The sequence below is a fragment of the Callorhinus ursinus genome, unplaced genomic scaffold, assembly GCF_003265705.2.
Source record: "Callorhinus ursinus isolate GAN/ISIS: 27379988/994484 unplaced genomic scaffold, GSC_fseal_2.0 scaffold33, whole genome shotgun sequence".
NCBI classification, from domain to species: Eukaryota; Metazoa; Chordata; class Mammalia; order Carnivora; family Otariidae; genus Callorhinus; species Callorhinus ursinus.
Window position 1 is genome coordinate 14,469,734 of NW_027397095.1, and position 20,052 is coordinate 14,489,785.

Below are 20,052 nucleotides of genomic sequence, written 5' to 3' on the forward strand. Positions count from 1 at the left end.
TGTTTCTTTGCCATCTGTATGTCTTCTCTGGTGAGTTGTCTGTGAAGGTCTTGGGCCCATTTTTAAATCAGGTTGTTTGTTTTCTTACTGCTGAGTTTTCAGAGTTCTTTGTATATTTTGGATAATAGTCCTTCATCAGATGTGTCTTTTGCAAATATTTTCTCCCAGTCCGTGGCTTGTCTTCTTGTTCTCTTGACATTGTCTTTCATGGAGCAGAAATTTTTCATTTTAATGCTAGTGTATCAGTTATTTCTTTCATAGATTGTGTCTTTGGTGCTGTATCTAAAAAGTCATTGCCATACCACTGTCATCTGGGTTCTTTCCTATGTTATCTTCCTGGAGTTTTACAGTTTTATGTTTTATATTTAGGTCTATGTTTCATTTTAATGAAGGGTGAAGGGTGCAAAATATATGTCTAGATTTATTTTTTCTTTTTAAAGATTATTTATTTACTTATTTATTTATTTAAGAGAGAGAGAGAGAGAGAGAGAGCATGAGCGGGGGTGGGGGCAGTGAAGCAGACTCCCTGCTGAGCAAGGAGCCCAATGTAGGGCTCGATTCCTGCACCCTGAGATCATGGCTTGAGCTGAAGGCAGATGCTTAACCGACTGAGCCACCTAGATGCCCCTAGATTTGTTTCTTCATATGTGGCTGTCCAGCGGTTCCCGTACCATTTGTTAAAAAGACTATCTTTGCCCCATTGTATTGCCTTTGTTCCTTTGTCAAAGATCACTTGAGTATATTTATGTAAATCTATTTCTGGGCTTTCCATTATGTTCCAATGATCTATGTTTATTCTTTACCAATGTCACACTGTCTTGATTATTGTAGCTTTATAGTAAGTCTTAAAGTCAGGTAGAGTCAGTTCTTCAACTTTGTTCTTCTCCTTCAATATTGTGTTGGCTATTCTGGGTCTTTTGCCTCTCCATATCAACTTTAGAATCACATTGTCAATAGCCACAAAATAATTTGCTGGGATTTTTATTGGGATTGCATTGACTCCATAGATCAAGGTGGGAAGAACTGACATTTTGACAATGTTGAGTCTTCCTACCCATGAACATGGGATATCTCTCTATTTATTGAGATCTTCTTTGATTTTGTTCATCAGAATTTTGTAGTTTTTCTCATAGGAAATTTGAAAATCTTGTACGCATTTTGTTAGATTTATAGGTAAACATTTCATTTGTGGGGGTGCTAATATAAATGGTATTATGTTTTTAATTTCAGATTACATTTGGTCATTGTTGACATATAGAAAAGGGACTGACATTTGTAGATGAACTTTGTATCCTTCAACCTTGCTATAATTGCCTATTAGTTTTAGTAGTCTTATTGTTGATTCTTCCAGATTTTCTACATAGACAATCATATTATCTGTGAACAAAGACAGTTTTGTTTTTTCCTTTCCAATCTGTATACCTTTACTTCCTTTTTTGTCTTATTGCATTAGCTACAATTTCCAGTATGATGTTGAAAAAAAGTGGTGAGTGACAGCCTTGCCTTGTTTTTGAACTTAGTGGGAAGGCTTCGAGTTTCTCATCAAGAATGATGTAAATAAATGGTAAGTATTTTTTTTTTAAAGATTTTATTTATTTATTTGACAGAGAGAGACACAGCGAGAGAGGGAACACAAGTAGGGGGAGTGGGAGAGGGAGAAGCAGGCTTCCCGCTGAGCAGGGAGCCCGATGCGGGACTCGATCCCAGGACCCCGGGATCATGACCTGAGCCGAAGGCAGACGTGTAACGACTGAGCCACCCAGGCGCCCCAAATGGTAAGTATTTTTAACAATTTTTTCTCAAGTTAGGGAAGTTCTTTTTATTCCTAGTTTATTCAGAGTTTTTAATCACGAATGGGTGTTGGATTTTGTGAAATGCTTTTTCTGTATCTATTGATATTCATATGATTTTTCTTTTTTAGCCTGTTTAATTGATTTTTGAATGTTGAACCAGACCTATATACCTGGAATGCCTACCATTTGTTGTGGAATAAATACCATTTTTTATATGTTGTTGGATTCAATTTGATAATATTTTGTTGAGGATTTTTGCATCTATGTTCTTGAGAGATAATGTTCTGTAGTTTTCTTGTAATTTCTTCGTCTGGTTTTGGCTTTAGAGTAATGCTAGCCTCATGGAATGAATTAAGAAATAGTTCTTCTGTTTTCATCCCCTGATAGAGATTGTAGAGAATTAGTATAATTTCCTACTTAAATGTTTGGTAGAATTTGCCAGTGAACCCATCTGGGCCTGTTGCTTTCTGTTTTGGAAGATTATTATGTCAATAAGTAATTTAAACAGTCGATTTCTGTAATAGACATAGGCCCATTTAAATTGTCTATTTCTTGTGTGAATTTGGCAAATTGTGTCTTTCAAGGAATTGGTCCATTTCATCTAGGTTATCAACTCTGTGGGCTTAGAGTTATCCATAGTATTCCTTTATTACCCTTTTAATGTCCATAGGATTGGTAGTGATGTCCCTTCTTTCATTTCTGGTATTAGTAATTTGTATCCTTTCTCTTTTTTTTTAGTTAGCCTGGCGAGTTTTTAACTCTCAGAGTTGGCCACACCGGACCTCCATCAGTTTGTTAGTTACAGTCCGGGTGTTTTTTGTTTTTTGTTTTTTGTTTGTTTGTTTTGTTTTGTTTTTTTTAACCCAGGCACCAGTTCCTGTGGCATTTCTGTTAGTGAATCTTGGCTTTGGGAAGCCGTGTCTCCCCGTATTTGCTTGTCGGTCTCTCCAGTCTTGGGGACAAAAGGTTGCCTTAAGTCCTCCCATCTCTTACAGATCCAAGAGGAGTTGCTGATTTTTCAGTCTGTTCAGCTTTTTACTTGTCATCAGGACGTCCAAGCTCTTACATGCAGAACTGGAAACCAGAAGTCCTACTGTAGGATTTTTTTTTCTAGCTTTATTGAGATACAATTGATATATAACATGGTATATGTCTAAGGTGTACAACATGATGATTTGATACACATACATATTGTGAAATGGTCACCACAATAAAGTTAGTTAACACCTTCATCGCGTCACATAATTATATTTTTGGGGGGTGAGAACATGTAAAATCTACTCTCTTAGCAACTTTCGAGTATAGAATACAGTCTTATGAACTATAGTCTGTACATTACATCCCCAGAACTTGTTCATCTGAAGTGCTGAGGAAACAGGACAGACTCTGGCGGCGAGTATGAGAGAGAGGCCAGTGTAGCAGTTCTCCAATTTTCATTCCCAAGGTTCATTTGAGAGTCTGTTGATGTGCAGTTAGCAAAGGATGAGGGATGCCTTTTTGGCCTGGGAGGAAGAGATTGTCAAGATAGCTCACTAGGTAGAACAAAAGCAAATGCAAGAGCCATGTAGAGCATGATTTGTTTGTTTCATTTCTGTTTTTGTACATAAATTATATATATATAAAAGTATACGTATATTTACACATACAACTTTTTTCTTTCCTGGAAGGAACCCAAGACTTTGGGAGATGAAAGGTAGAGAGGGGGCTTTCATGTTTCATTATTTTATACCGTTGTGCGCCATTAGAATTTTCTAACCATTTTCTTTCTTTTTTTCGGGGAGTTCTTAGAGGCCAGCTGCCCTGGCTACATGCCTTTCCTTGTCCCACTGACCGGTCATTCAACTCAGGATGCCAAAGGCCTGGGAGGAAGGACTAGGAGCTCCTTCTCCAGGATGTTTAGTAATGGAGGAAATAAAATGACAGCAGGGGGCTGTTTGGGTAGGCTGGTGTGAATCACTGATTCCAGACCCAGTGGGGGCTCACTTTCCTCTCAGCTCCCTGGATGAGGAAGCCAGACCAGGTCTATGCCTGCCTAGGTGGTAAAAAGCCCATTTACGGTGCCAGGCAAGTCTCCCTCCTCCAGCGGGGGCGGCATTCCTGGCTGGGCCTTTGCTCCCTGGGCCGACGGCTAGACAAAGGAGGGACATGCAGGCTTTGGACGGTGTTGCGTGTAGGGGAGGTGACACTTGGCAGGGTCTCTGACCACGGAGGTGGCAGCCATTAAGACCCCAGCTGCCTCACACTTCCAAGCTCTGGGCTAAGTGAAGTGTGAGTGATAAATGTGTGTGCTTTCTCTTTCCTGGTGATTTGCAGGTTGGAGATCATTAGTTTGGCCGTGGCTGGAGGTGAGGGAAAAGAACATTGTTTCCTCCTTCCTGAGCACTGTTCCACCCCCACGCTTTCCAGAGCCAGGGAGAGGGGGAGAGTGGAGGGGATCATTTTGGAGTTTTCGCCTGGCCCGGGGAAAGGAAATGAATGCATCCAGCAAGGAGCTGGCAAGGACCTTCCACATCCTTGCACCTTCCCTCCCAACATCATTGGCCCCATCTGAGCTCCAGTTTCCACTTGAGAAAGGGAGAATCTGAAAACGGGCCAATCAGGTGGGCCGGCGGATGGATGGGTGTGTGTTTAGAAACATTCCACGATGTCCGTTTACAAACTCTTCTCTGTCTGTTCAGTCCGGCCCACCCCTGGAGCCAAGTTCATGCTATTGGATATATAGCCTGAGAGCAATAAAATGACATGCTAAACATTCTATATAACACAGCTTTCCTCCAAATCTGGTTGCTCTTCTCTGCCACAAGGACAAGCCTGGAGCATGGCAAGTGATGGTAACTTGCCTGGTTGTCCCCTCCCCTCCCCATCCAAGGTGTCCAGGTGGATGGAGATACTCAATGACTGAAAACTACCTGATAGCGGAGGAGGAGAAGGAAGTAGGCAGGATTGGGAATTACTATCAGCAAATGCCTGCTCTGTAAGCATTCCACCTTTAATCCCTCCAACCCCAGGGAGGCGTCCCTCCCCTCCCCAGTTCCCGGGTTCCACCTCCCCATTTCTACCTCCCCCACCCTGAATGCCAATCTATATCAGACTTGGCCTGTTTATAAATGTTGGGGGCTGGGGGAATTCCCTGCCCCACCGAGTGTTGCTTTCCCCAGTCCAGCTCCCTTAGAGATGTTCCTGGCTCTGTTGGTCTTTAATTCCTGAATCCCACTGGCCTGCAGACTCCCTAGGGTGTTGTGAGGGCAGATACTCTTACAGGCACGCTGAGATGTCCGGATGAGTGGCTCCATAGAAGCCGTAACCCAGCTCACTAGCTTGTCCTCCCAAAGCTTCGTGAGATGTCCCTCCATCTGGGATGCTGCGATCAGCACAGTCACGTGGATGCAGACACTAACCTGCTTTGTCTCTCCCATTTCTAACCCGCGAACCCACTGCTTCTTTGCCAGCCTTTAGCAGGAAGGGAACTCATTCAGTGAGCCTCACGAGGTCGGACTGAGGGGAGAAGGAAAGAGGAAGGAGGGCGACAGAAGCCAAACGGAAAGGGAGGAGAGACACGGACTGAGAGGAACCTTCTGGAAGTCTCTGTTCAGAAGTGAAGAAGTCTCACCATTCTCCATTTCAGGCTCTGGTGCTCACAGAGATTTTTCAAGAGCCAGGTGTTTAAAGGTCCTGGCAGGGTTTTTGAAGTTAGTCCTGAAGGTTTCAGTTGAATTTACCCTGCCTGTTTTAGACTCACTGGAATCAATGGCTGGAGCCAGGAACATCAGTTTCCCTCCAAAAGCAATGGAGGCATTCGTCCAAGAGCTGGGGTGGGGGCCCCTCACAGTGTTTGTGCTCTCCCCTTTGTTGGGAGGGAGGAGCTGTACTCTGCTACCCCTGGAAATCTGCTTTGTTGGCCTGGCATCCTAAGGATGTGCCCAACTTGCTTAGTAGAGGTCCTCCTCATCTGGCAAGCCAAGCAGTGGAATGTAAACCCTCCTGGGATTTAAAAAAAAAGTCTGGCGGTGCATGAGGGTATCTACCTTCAATCCGAAGAATTTATGAAACCTATTCCCCAGCGATTGTCTTGGTAGCCTGCCTTCTTACCCAGGACCCTCCATGTGACGCTGTCGTCAGGAATGGCTGGCCCTTGGGCATGCGGTCACTTTCCAGGCAATGCTATATGACTGCAGGTTTCACAGAACGGTAACTAACAAGGTATCCCGCTCACTAGCTCTGGGTTACACAGGGCCGTACCCTATGACGGTAGATACAAGAACAAGCTTAAGAAATGCGTTTTGCCCTCTGGAGGCTTAAAATTGGAGCAAAGGATATAGAATGTCTGCATGTGAAACACGCGAGGACAATGAGAGAGAGTACATGATCACAGGTGAAATGACGATGGCATGATAGTAGTCACTCCCAGTTCTGGAGGCCTTCCTAAGGGACAGGCCCCATGTTAAGGGCATGACATTTGTTCTCTCAACCGAATCCCCATAAACAATCCTATGTGGGGAGGTTCTATTAACATGTCCATTTTCGAGCCGAGGGAACTCGGATTTGCAAGGTGGAAATAATTTGCTGCTACCACAGCTGATCAGGGCAGGCAGAACTAAGATTTTATCCCCAACTTTTAATTTTGAAAACACTTCCAAACTACAGGGAAGTTGGAAGACTAGTATAATGAAGATGCATACAGGCTCACCTACGGTCACCAAGTGTCAAGATGTTACTACATGTGCTCTCTCATTCCATTCTCTGTCTCTGTCTCTGTCTCTCTCTCTCTCTCTCTCTCCACACACACACACCTACCCATTTTTCTCCCTGACCTACTTGAGCATAAATTGCAGACATCCTTACACTTCACCTCTAAATACTTCAGCACAGACCTCCTAAGAATCTTTTTTCTCGCAGAATCCCAATCCAGCTATCACACGTCAGAAACTTAGGCAGGATTTGAACCCAGCTCTGGCTCTGGAGCCCTGACCATAAGCGATGCAAGAGTTCAGGAGAAGGAGCCATCAAGGCAGTCTGGGAATTCCAGGATAGATTTTCTGTGGACCCTCCACTCCTGATTATTCCTAGCAATGGAAGAAAGGAGTTGGCCAAATGATCACAAAGCATGTGTAGTCGAAAAACAAAATTCTGTGAGGGGCTCCTGGGTGGCTCAGTCGGTTGGGCATCTGCCTTCAGCTCGGGTCATGATCCCGGGGTCCTGGGATCGAGCCCCGCATCGGGCTCCTTGCTCAGCGGGGAGCCTGCTTCTCCCTCTCCCTCTGCTCCTACCCCTCCTCGTGCTCTCTCACTCTCTCTGTCAAAGAAATAAATAAAATCTTTTAAAAAAATTCTGTGGTTTTCGGAGTGTGTTCTATTTGAGTGGGAGGGGAATGACATGGATTTGCCTTCCTAATTAACTTCTTCTCTGGCCAGTATTAAAACTGGTCTTTCCTAAAAAAAAAAAAATAATAATAATAGTAATAAAATGGGTCTTTCCTAACCACCCGCTGACATGACAACTGGGGGTAGACGGAGGTTATGCGTTGATTAAACCATAATTGCAGAAAAATCCATTAAGTGGACAGGCTACATATGAATCATAGAGAACTGACCATAAATTCTAGCTAGAAAGGAATTCTTGCTAGAAATCTTAGCCACAGATGAGGATTCAGCATGCACCGTGTAAATCTAGTCCTTGGGCAGTTATGCTCCCCCCCCAAACTACCAAGGTAAGAAGAGAGGGGCCCTCGCACTGCCCTGCTCCAGAGAGCCCAATCTACTCACCCAGTGAAATTTCAGAAGCAGGGTGTTGCCTATTGCAGACGGAAGGGGAGAGAAGGCGCCCTGCTACAGACTGCCTAAGACGCCTTGAAGGGCCGGGACCTGGTTTTCTTCTTTCTTCTAAGCCAGGGAAGGCAGATTTAGAAAGGCTGTCAGATTAGGCCCTGCCCTGCGGTGTGTAATGATCCCCCCTGAACACACACACAGGAGAAATCTTGCCCTTTAAAAAACCCTTGATTTCTCGCAGTAATTTTAAAAAGCCCAAAGCCCACATCTACGTTTGCTTTGCTTTTCGTACTGTCACCAGACACTTCGAAAATCAAAATATTGCAAAATCAAATATTGCCTCCGTGTCTCAGATGCCAGGGCAGAGACACCTTTTTATTGAACTGGGGTTGGGAAAGAGGCCCCCGCTGGGTTTTTCAGACCGTAAGCCTGAGGTGGCCCTTTTGCTCTTTCTCTAGTTCTCTCGGTTTTCTGCAGACACAATCTGATCAGCAGTATCTCCGAATCCATGTAATGTAAACCGTGTTATAATGGGGATCCACTGTGCATTCACGATCTTTGCTGGGGACCTCCATCTGAAGGGCATTGAGATTTCACAGCTTTAAGGACAGTCATGCCCTCTTCTCTTCTCTCTCACTCTCTCTCAGCTTTGTGACTCCAGCCTTGCTTAGGGTGTAAATCATTTTCCTTAAGATTGAACGAGAACAGCTCAGAAGGATTGAGGGGGGAATGTCTGCAACCTTGCTATTTAAAATCTGCCTCGCCTCTCCCTTCCCTCTGCCCCACCCGCCCCCCAGCCTGCAGAATCTAAAATGCCAGAAAGTGACTTATTCACATTGCCTTCCCAAAGCTGGTGAGTGTCCGTCTCTGCGCCCCCCCCCCCGGGGTAAAGGTCTGGGCTAAGCCCCGAGGGCTTCCCCTCCTAGAGACTCCGCACACTCCTTAGCCCTGCGGGGATACAGACTTAGCCTAAGACCGAGCATCTGGTATTTTGCACCGAGGATGCTCCGGTGGCGGGAAGTCGGAGGCAGGGGAAAAAGGGGAATTAACAGTTCGAAGCCTCGTAAGGAACAAGTCCGGCCCATTTTGGACCTAGTTCAGCAGCCAGCGAGAGGCCTTGAGCAGAAACTTTTATCTGCGTTAGTGCACCGGCCCGCGGGCGTGGGCTGTGCGTGCGGGCCCCTGGCTGCCGAGCTGTCCCACCCGCATGCCCGCGGCGCCCGCCCCTGGGCAGCGCGGCAGTGCCGAAGCACCGTGGCTGGCTTCTCCGCCTGCCTGAAGACTCAGGAGTAAGTGGCGGGCGCCCGCACTGCTCCCACTAGGCTCCCGGGAGCCCAGGGTGGCGGAGCGCTCGGCCGCCCCCGCAGGGGTCTCTCCCCACCCGGGGGTGCCGGGGCTCGAACCCGCCACCCGGTGGCAGCACGCGCTGGGAGCCGGACGCAGGTGGGCGTGGGAAAGCGGCGCGGGCCGGGGTGGGGGGCCGGGGGGGAGGCAAGGGAGGGCCGCCCCTGGCTCATGTGAGTCCCCGGGGCGGCGGCGGGGCGGGGCCGGGCCGCGGAGGCGGGGCGTCTCGCCGGGGCCGCTGCGGTGGTTGATTGGTCGCCTCGCAGAGGGAAGGAGGGCCGCCGCGTAGGGAAGAGGGGGCCAAGCAGCAAGAGTGGGACCGGGGTGCCCCTCCTCGCGCCGCGCGATGCCCCGCCTCTCTCCCGGGGCGAGGGTCGTCCGCGGCGCCGGGGCATCCTCGCCCGGAGCGCGCGCGTGACAAATGGCTCGAGGGTCTGAGACGGGACAGTTGCCCCGCGAGGATGTTTCTGTCCCCGGCGGGCGGGCAGCCAGAGAGGCGAGGGCCAAGCTGCAGGTTCCAACGTGCACGTGTAATAAACGTGCAATAAGTCTAGCCCGCGTCCTCTTAAAACAAATCGCCCCGCGGACCTGGATTTGACAAGGCTCATTTCACGGACTGGGAGCACCGTTAAAGTAACTCTCGCGGTGATCATTCATTCGGTGAAATCATGGGTTTCAGGGACACCGGAGCGTTTGGTTCTGGGTGGGGCTGAAAATACAGCTATGGCGGGGGGGGGGGGAGGGGGGGGGGGGGGCAAAAAGTGAGAGAGACAGAGAGAGAGGCAGAGACAGAGAAGGAGAGAGAGGACAAAGGAGGACAAGCGGGATGGAAAGCGAGCAGAATTTGAATGAGTGGAGAAAATCACTTTAACTTTTCTGAGTTATCTTAATTTTCTAAATCTGGTGTAACCTGTACAAACTGCAGTCCCCCCACTACTGGAACGGTGTGGACTCCAAGCCCAGTATTCTCACGCTGCACCCACAGGGGTGGTTTGGGGTGTGGCGTGTACCTATTGCGGGCGGTGACACCAGGAAGAAGATACTAAGCAAAACGGATCCACTCATACGGCTCAGTGGGGGCGCCAGTGTCCATGAGTATTCTCCCGGTTCATTCACGAAGCTGTCACCATCTGGAGTCAGGGCCAGAAAGCTCACTCACCGCAGGTCTCCAGTAGCACCGGGCCCGCGCTGCCCTCTCCTCACGTGGAAAAGCACTGGCTAGACCGGGCCTGGCAGCCTCTGGTGTGATTTTACCGGGCATCCGCTTTGGAGGTGGTTCAGGCAGGGGGTTGTGGGGACACTGACCGCCCCCTTCGGCTCTTGCTTCCAAACTGGCACCGTAGCCCGCTCCTGTTCTCGATGGGCCTGGAGTCTGACCGGTGAAAAGTGGCCTTGCCACTCTTCGAAAACCCCACCTCCGGGGCTCACCTGCCGGTCGTGCCCTTGACCTCTGGCCTTGGATGCCTGCGGTGGAAATTACGGCGTAATTCGCTGTAGCACCAGATGACAGAGAGGTTGGCGGTGGAGGCCTTGGGAGGCGGGAGAGATAGAGCCACTGCCATGGGAGGTGACAAGGGCAAGGTTACTGCTCCCAGGTGAGCGTCCAGCCCTTCTTCCCTGGCGCTCAGTGCCCGCGTATATTAGATTCTCCTGCTTGAACCACGGGCCTTCCTCAGGGCCCCTTCATGCCGATGTCTGCCTTCTATGGAGGGGATCCGTGGCAGCGTGAGGCCTCTGGGGTGGAAAAGAGACACTCATGGACCCGTGGCTATTCCTGTCACCCCAGCTGAAGGCCCGAGCTCATCTGACCGTTTATTGAAACTAGGCTGAAGGAACGGGAGACATGGTAGGAAAGCATTTGAGGAGGTTAAGGAAGTGGCTGGGAGTCCCTTGGAGGACCTAACGGGTAGAGCGACTCGGTAGACATTTGGAAACATGGTGCACCTGCTCTGTAGGAAGTTTTGTGCTCAATACTGTTGGGGGGGACGCGTGCTCTCCCTTCCCGGAGCCAAACAGGCATGGCGTCTGGTACAAGCATTTGTTGGAGGCGTGTTGTCGACTCCTTGAGAAGCTCGCCTTCTTAGGGAGCGGCCAGCCCGGTAAAGAGCGGTCCGGTCTGCAGGAGGTGGGGTGGGAGGGATAAGCTCAGTCAGGGAGAGCCGAGGGGAGGGAGACAGGGACGGAAAGGGAGAGTGGAATTTGGGAGAGTGGGAAAACACCTGAACATTTTCTGCATCGTCTTAGGTTTCTCAGTTTCTTCCAAAGCTGGACAAGATGCAGCCTCGCAGTTATCGGCTGTGGCGTAAGGGTTGGCTCAGTTTCCTCTGCAGATCACCTCTGCAGTCTAGGTTTTATAGGTGTGTACGTTTATTTGATGAGTTGGAGATGATTGTGGTGTTTGGCCAGAGGTGGAAATGGGTATATATTCGGAGCCACCCATATATACCCTTGTAGGCCCTGACTCCATGCCAGCAGCCTCACTGATGCCTTGCTCTACTCCAGTTCCTAGGGGACCGGTTTTGGTGTTTAAATTCTGAACCGGTTATGGTGGATATGGTTCTTGCTTGAGGTAACTAGCTAGTAAGTCCCGTTATTTTCATAGACATGGTGTGACAGCAGGGGACAGGAATTTATCAAGGGATCAGTGAATATGCCTATTGGTGAAAGGGAGAAAATACTAGTAGTCTTGAATTACATGCCACCGTAATTATGTGCCAGTATATATGAGGAGATGAAGGAAAAGCAAAAGAACTTTCTTTCTTTTTTTTAAAAAAATATTTTATTTATTTATTTGAGAGAGAGAGAGAGAGAGAGACCACAAGCAGGGGGAACAGCAGAGGGAGAGGGAGAAGCAGACTCCCCACTGATGCGGGCCTTGATCCCAGGACCCCGGGATCATGACCTGAGCCGAAGGCAGATGCTTAGTTGACTAAGCCACCCAGGCACCCCAAGCAAAAGAACTTTCTTAACCAGACAAGATCCTGTAATGGTGGCATGGGTGAAATGTCTTTATTTTAAGGGTGAGGAAATTGGGCCCCAAAGACATTAAACGATTCTCCTTGGGCCACCAGGCAATGACAATTCCAAGATCAGAATCCTGAGTACCCTGACTTGCAGCCTAGAGCTGTATAGCGTGCACTAGAGGAAGGTTTGTCCTTTGAGCAGAGAACCAGAAGCACGCCCCCCGGGATGCTGGGGGCCCTAGCTGGGGCTGTTGCAGAGGCAGATTCAGCCCAAGACAAAAGAGTGAGCTAGGGCAACTTTGTTCTTGGCCACCCCAATCTCTCCGGTTACAGCGCCTTTCCCATTTCAGCCCCCTTCCCACTCCAGGTGTCCTGGGCCTGAACCTTGCCCTTCCCTCCCAGCCCGTCTTCTCCAAGCCTCTGCCGTCCTAGGTTGTGGACTTCCCCTTGGCTGACACCTTGCCATCCTTGGTCCAGGGGCTGGCTCTCAGTCAAACTGACCTGTGATTGTTGGATTACTCCCGACAATGTATGTTTCCATGGAATTTCAATGCTTTCGTGTCATTCCAATGCTTGGCGGCCATCTCGGGGAGCCAGCCAGCTCAGTGGGCCCCTCACACTGTGCCAGTCAGCTTCTCCTACTCTAAGAAGAGGATTCAGGAAGGTGAGGTATAGCGTTTTGGCAACAGCCACCTGACATCTGACCAGGGTGTAGCTATTGTGATCGATGCGCCAGCCTGCTCCCCTTGGCTGCACACCTTCCCTGATGCCCCCCCCCCCCGCCATGCTGTATGGATTGCTGTTGGAGACCAGAGGCCACAAATACTGACTTTTTATGAGTTCTAGTTGCAGGTATTCAGGGGACCAATGCATTCCTTCTTCGCCCTGCGGAGGCCCCTGGCACCCAGATGCTGGAAGAGGTCTCACCCCGCAGGTCCTTCCAGTAGCCGACAGTCTTGGACTGGCTCCCCATTCCGCCTGCATCCTGTTCTCCCGAACACAAAGCCTGGCCCCGTGTGAGCTTCCAGCTGGGGAAGGCAAACAGAAGCCAGCAGGAAGACGTGTGTAGCTGCAGCTACTAATCTCCCAGCTTCCACTCCTCCCTGTAATTGTTTGATGTGGTCATTAGAGATCCCTGTGGCACTTGGCTTCCTTCTCTTTTTCTCTTCTTCCCGGTGTTTCCTCCTCTTTCTCTTCCCCTTCTTCCCCTTCTTCTCCTTCTCCTCCCCACCCCCTTTCTTCTTGTTCTAGAAGAAAAGCTGTTAAGTCCAGTTCCCTGGCAAGGGGCCCAGACTGGGCATTTTGCTAACCTGCATTCTCCCTGTGGCATCTGCCCGAGACACTTTCCGTTCATGAGAGCCATAGGAGAGCCGGTGGAATGCCAGGTGCCCCCCCTGGAGAGGCACTGTCAAAGGAGGCCCCCAGCCTCCCCCGGGGCAAGTTCTTGAATAAACTACTTGCCGTATCTACCAGTTTACCAAAAGTTTGCCTTTATGGACTATTTATAATATAGGTAAACTTTTTAACTTGTAAAAATTCATTGGGAGGAAATGGTTTTAAAGCTTTTTTTTTTTTTTTTTTTTTTTTTAAGCTTTTGGAGAGTTCTCGGAAGATGTAGTTGGCAGGTTTCATTTGGTCATTAGCGGCGTCCCGACTGTTCCGTTTGCCGTAGGGAGGTTGAGTTTCCTTGGGAATATATTTAAAATGTGGAAATGTCTATTATTTCATCAGTAACCAAAATTTCAGCATTTTATATGAGAATGTTCATACTAGTTTCATTTGAAGTCTTTGAAAGCCCATTTGCTGTTGGGCCAACTTTAGCGTTTGGGGGATTCTTTGGCTAATTTCTCACGGGGCACAATTTTTGTTGTTTGTTATTTCTGGAAATCAGTAGCCAAAATGTAGTATGCGATGCTGTTGCTTCTGTGGTTTCTGAATTGATTTTCTCCTTTAATGCTCTTCTAGCTTTTTAAAGCAATCCATTTTGTATCTTTCCTTTACAAATTCACAGTTATGGTTGGTGGCTAGGAAATTTGAGGACCTAATCGTACAGGACATTCCAGTAATCCTCTCTTGGCATCTTCACTCATGTTCTGTTGCTTTAAATGCCTTTACTCTTTTCATGAACTCTCCAATAGCTATTAAAACCACCCATCCGATGCGACTTGCTGTAAACCATGATTCAGTAGGAGAAATGAGTTTGGGTGAAATAGCTTGTTTTCAGAAGGTGAGGTTAATGAAAGATTGGCCATTTGATTACTTCAAATGCATTGGTAACCTTAACCCAGAGGTCCTCAGCAGGGATGTGGGGACTGATTTTGCTCCCCAGGGGACGTATGGCAATGTCTGGAGACATTTTTAGCTGTCACAGCTAGGGGAAAGGTGTGCTACTGACATCTAGTGGGTAGAGACTAGGGATGCCGCTGAACATCCTGCAGTGCTCAGGAAGAGCCCCTCACCCTCCCGCCCCCAACCAAGAATTTTCCAGCCCAAATGTCAGCAGTGTCAAGATTGAGAAGCCCTGCCTTAAACTAATAACACTTTACCGAACTGGAAGTCCAAAGAGGAGCACCCTGAGTGTTTAGACCAGCATTATCCAATAGAAGCTTCTATTGGTGATGGAAGTTTCTGGAGTGTTCTCTATCTCTTCTGCCCAGTAATGGGAACCACAAGCCACGTTTGGCTACCGAGCATTTGCCGTGTGGCTAGTGTGACCGCGGAACTGAGTTTTTATTTTATTCCACTTAAATGGATTTAAAGTGAAATAGCCACATGGGCCGAGGGGCTTCCATATTAGACTCAGCTTTAGCAGCACTATAGCCCTAGTGGTTCGTGGCTCTGGGACCAGACAGTCCTAAATCTGTGTTCACGGACCACCACTTTCTAGCTTGACAGGTTTGAGTCATCTAAGCCTTCTGAGCCTCAGTTTCCTCATCTGTAAAACGGGGGTAATAATGGGACCTATTCCTTGGAAGATGATGAACATACAATGCAGTAATGTGTGAGCAGTAAATCATGTAGCACAGTGCCTGGCGCAGAAAGCATTTGAAAGATGTTAATCATTGCCAGCGATCTGTGGTCAGTATAGTAATTGTCGTCCTGTAAGTGGGGCTTCTGCAGGGCTTCTAAACAAGATCTCCCCTGCAATATTCTTGAAAAACAGAGCCCTAACTCTCGGCTCTTGCCGCGTGACCATAGGCGGGCCTCTTTGGGCCTTGCTCTTCTCATCTGTAAAACGGGAATAACATGATCATCACAATAATGCTACTTCCCTCTCTGTCGATGTCACAGGATTGCTGGGAGGGCCATATGGCTCTGGAGGTGGTTTGAAGAGGACAGAGCGCTCTATGAACGTGAGGTTTATGTTCTGAGTTTGCACGAAAGAGTGCTTTTGCTTAGAGTCAGCACGGAAGTTCTGCCTTGGGAGAATTGTCGTACATTCGAAACGAGGGTGCCTGCACCGGGGTGGGGGGGTTATTGGAGAGCAGTGGGGAAACCAGGAGCTCTCCACAATGTCGGGCCCTCCTCCCTCCGTCCCCCAGCCAAGCGTGTGGCGGGAGAGTCCACGCACCACTTGAAGGACGCACGGAAGCTCGGCATTTGGAGTTGGGGGAACGGGAGCAGTGTGTGGACCAGCCTGGCTCCCAGGCCGCGAGGGGAGAGGGGAGGGCCTCACCGCAGCTCACCGCAGGCCATTAAGGCCATGCCCTCCGACGGCTCGGCCACCCAGCACAGCATCTGGCCTGAGAGCTACACACGCTGAAAATCATGGGCACCATATAGTAGAAAGCGCATGACGCTTTGGAGCCAGACATGGGTTTGAATCCTCGCGGTGTTACTTGCTAGCTGTATAGCCATGGGTGAATGAAGGCCTTAGCCTGCCTGAGCCTCAGTTGTTCCCTCTGTAAAATGGATATAATGATTCCTACCTCCCAGGGTTGTCACAAGGATTAAATCAGGTAACTGATGGGCCCATAGGTTGCCCTCGGGAAACGTGAGCTCCCTCACCACCTGATGAGCAACTGTTAGCCACTTAATTAGTTGTAATCCCATTTCTGTTCCTCTGGGATGGAAAAGGAAGTGCAAGTGTTGGCTGAGGGCACGGGTAAACTGTTTAGGCCTTTCTTGAGAGGAGGAGTCTCTCTGCCCAGAAGAGCAGTCTGGACCGTCTAGGGACAGAGGAGGACAAAGGAGAAAGCATGGGGCTCTGAGCGAGTCACAAACACAGTGTTAATGAGCAGCCTGAGCAGCCTCTCCTGAACTTGGGAGAGCCCTGAAAGAAGTCACCGTGCTCTGTGTGCCCATTCTACAAAGCCGGCCACCAGGGGGCCACCGGGGAGAGTAGAGGTAACTGCAGGAAGCCTCATCCCTTACTTTTTGGGAGAGCCATGAAGAACAGGGGACACATGTCATCCACACCATGGGATGAGAATGATGATGAGAATAGCTAACATGTCCCAAGGGCTTATTATGTGTGACACCCCATGCCGAGAGCTTTCTATGAGCTAGTTACCAAATTGCCTGTGAGAGCAGGACCCTTCTCTTTCTTGAGCACCGTTCTGATTTCTTAGCACACGGCAGGTGCTCAACAAACAGTTATTAAATGAGTGAGTCCTCACAGGTGGTGTATGATGGAGGCACTACTCTTAGCCCCACTTCACGGATAAGGAAGTTTAGGTTTTGAACAGCTCAGTGACTTGCCCAAGATCGCAAGCAAGTAATTGACAAGAGCCAGGATTCCAAAGCTAGATTTGTCCAGCTCCATAGCCTCACACTTTTGCGACTATGTTATCCTTCGTCTTCAGAAGGTCAAGGTGCCAGATTTCTCTTTCTGCAATAAAGGAAGATCTGTGTAGACACCACTGGATCACAGAATCAAGAACGTTGCAGAAAACCATCCTACTTACTCCCTCCATCTCCCGAATTCGGTCCCCAGACAGATTCGTTTCTTGGATAAGGAAACAGGCATGGAGAAATTATATGACTTGTTCCAGGTCACACAGCTTGTGAAGATCTTTATTAGTTTGAGTTTCTGTCCTTAAAAGGCTCAGAGCCTGATGAGGAGAGGAAGAATTTCATCTATTGGGGCCAAGGCTAAATGGGAAAAAAATTAACAAAGGGCTCCATCCTGTTAAAGCAACTTACTTGAAATTGTTTCTTTGCAAGTAGAAACATAAACCATTTTACTCATCTAATTTGAACAGTTGAAACTGTATTCCTTGTTACAAACACAATAAGATTATAACAATATAATTCATTTATCCACTATAGCATATAAGGGAGATGTTCAAAATGAGGAGCGAAAACGAGAGGGAAGAAAAAGAAGAGATACAGGGCATGGGAACGTCTAGATATGGATAAGGAAAGAGCAACAAGCTGGCAGGCTTTTGTGTATCTCACAAAAGATTGCTGCTAAAGATTGCTAAAGTCATGTTGCATTTTTCCATCAATAGGGTCATTATCTTTTATTTTCTGTCCTGCGGACCGCAGAGGCCAAGGACCAGCCCATCCTGTAAGCTATGGGTCATGTCAGTTCCTTACCCTGCATCAGATCTCGCTGCTTCAGCTCTCCCCTTTCTCTAAGCTCAAGCGTTCTGGAAGAATGGAGAGAAAAGTAAGTCAAAGGGAGACTCCTCTGATGTCAGTGGGGCTTGGGGAAAGGAAAGCGTCCTGGGAGCCCAGGGCATGTCTGCCTACCCACACGTCAAGCAGAGCCCAGAAGAGAAGGCGGAGAGTCTGCTCCCGTGAGTTTGCATAAAGCACGTGGACAGAGCTTTTGGTGTTAGTTCACTATTCACATGTGCTACTTACAGGATGTCTCCAGAAGCCTTCTAAGGGAATGAAGTGGGGGGGGGGGAATCCCCACTAAACCTCCATCACCTGTTTTTGAAGAAGAGAGTTTTACTTTGACATGTGAGGAATGTCTGTTTCTTCTTTGCCTATGGCTCTAGAAGCCAAATGTCAAAGATGCAAGACCTTATTTCAGGCACACATGGCCTGTGTTTGCTCTTTCAGACTCGGAGGAAGCAGGAAGCTCTCTGGGATGAGGTGGTTGGCTCCCCCATACGGATGGGTTCCTGATTTGAAAAGATTTTAAAAATAATTTTTTTGAAGGGGCAGAAAGAACGAATGGGGAAGTTTAAGTCAAATCTGCAACCCTATGCAATTATTTTGCTGTTTTTAAAAATTGAGTGTAATTAACATACAGCATTATATTAGTTTCAGGTGTACAATATAGTGATTCAACAGTTCTGTGAGTTACTCAGGGCTCATGGGTGATAAGTGTGCTCTGAATCCCCTTTATTTCCTTACCCACCTCCGCTCTGGCAACCAACAGTTTGTTCTCTGTATTTAAGAGCCTGATTTTTTTTGGTCTCATTTTTTTCTTTGTTTATTCATTTGCTTTGTTCCTTAAATTCCACATGTGAGTGAAGTCATATGGTATTTGGCTTTCTCTGACTGACTTACTTCATTTGACATTATACCCTCTAGGTCCATCCGTGTTCTTGCAAATGGCAAGATTCCGTTTTTTACGGCTGAGTAATATTTCCTTGGGGGTGTGTGTGTGTGTGTGTGTGTGTGTGTGTGTATGTATATGTATAGATGTGATATATACATATATAATCCCATCTTCTTTATCCATTCATCTGTTGATGGACACTTGGCTGCTTTCATATCTTGGCTATTGTGAATAATGCTGCAATAAACATAGAGGTGCAGCTATCTTTTCAAATTAGTGTCTTCATTCTATTTGGGTAAATATCCAGTAGTGGAAATACTAGATCATATGGTAATGCTATTTTGATTTTTTTTAAGGAAACTCCATACTGTTTTCCACAGCTTCTGCATTTTTAAAATGGAAAAAAATAGCTTGGGGGCGCCTGGGTGGCTCAGTCGGTTAAGCATCCACCTTCAGCTCAGGTCATGATTGCGGGGTCCTGGGATCGGGTCCCACACTGGGCTCCCTGCTCAGCGGGGAGTCTGCTTCTCGCTCTCTCTCTCTCTCAGATAAATAAATAATCTTTAAAAAAAGAAAAACAAAAGAAAAAATCACTTTCTAAAAATTGCCTCTAAACGATCTGAAAGTAGGAGAGTTTTCTGAAAATATGACAGGCTTCTGCAGGGTCTGCTCTGAAGGCAGGTCCTCTCTTGGCCAACTCAAGTAGGGCTTAGAGTGGGCCTCTCCAGCTTCTCTGGAGATGAACTGGGAATTTTGATAGATTATCTCAATGGATCATAAAATCCTAGAATGCCCGGGCTAAAAGGAATCCTAGACTCCAAGTCTGATTGAATTCCTTAGTTCTCGGGTGAGGAAACAGGCCCAGAGAAAGGACTTGGCGTGCCAAGGCCTCACGGCTAATTAATAGCAGAGCTGGGACATCAACTCTCCAAAAGTTGCTATGGGCCTCTTTGGAGGGTCAAGTTTTAGAGATATTTATTAGAAAAACAAAATACTTTCCTTTGTGGTCACTGTCCTCTCTAGACATCATTCAAGTTGCTTTTTTCTTCACCATCCTGCCCCTGCCATCCATGCCTTATGACTTCCCACTTCAGCTTTTCTGTCCCAGTCATGCGCAGTATCTAATGTGATTCACAGCAGGGTTTCTTTCCGTGGGGAGGGGGGGGACGGGGGGGCGGCGCCTAGACCCTTTACCTCAGGATTGCCTGGGAGCTTATAAAGCAAGCAGATCTCTGGGCCCGCCGCCAATGAGGAATTAGAATCCCTAGGGCTGAGGGCCCATGCATCCATGTTTGTCAGACAGGATGTAGACTTGAACCCATTTCTCACACCCATGTCCCCTATCTGTTGTAGTTGTTTAAAAAACCCTACTGTTCAGGGGCGCCTGGGTGGCTCAGTCATTAAACATCTGCCTTCGGCTCAGGTCATGATCCCAGGGTCCTGGGATCGAGCCCCGCAGAGCAGGGAGTCTGCTTCTCCCTCTCCCACTCCCCCTGCTTGTGTTCCTGCTCTCGCTGTGTCTCTCTCTGTCAAATAAATAAATAAAATCTTTAAAAAAAAAACAAACCCTACTGTTCAGTGAGCACTTCCTTTGTACTGGGCACGGTGCTCTTTTTCATGCACTATCTCCTTCATTCCTCAGATGCTGGCTGGGTCCTTCCCTGTCACTCTCAAGTGGGCAACAGAGCGGTGTCCATGGGGGGGAAGGGGCCAGGCCAACAGAGCG

At 48.0% G+C, this 20,052-nt stretch overlaps 1 protein-coding gene across 1 annotated transcript in view; it reads left to right on the forward strand.

The window, feature by feature from the left end:
• Positions 1–8,748: 8,748 nt before the first annotated feature.
• The window catches only part of KIAA1210 (KIAA1210 ortholog), a 65,663-nt gene continuing 54,359 nt past the window's right edge, over positions 8,749–20,052 (forward strand). Inside the window, exon 1 of the mRNA XM_073879219.1 lies at positions 8,749–9,002. The gene's annotated coding sequence lies outside the window, so the exon portion shown is untranslated. The remainder of the gene's footprint in view (positions 9,003–20,052) is intronic.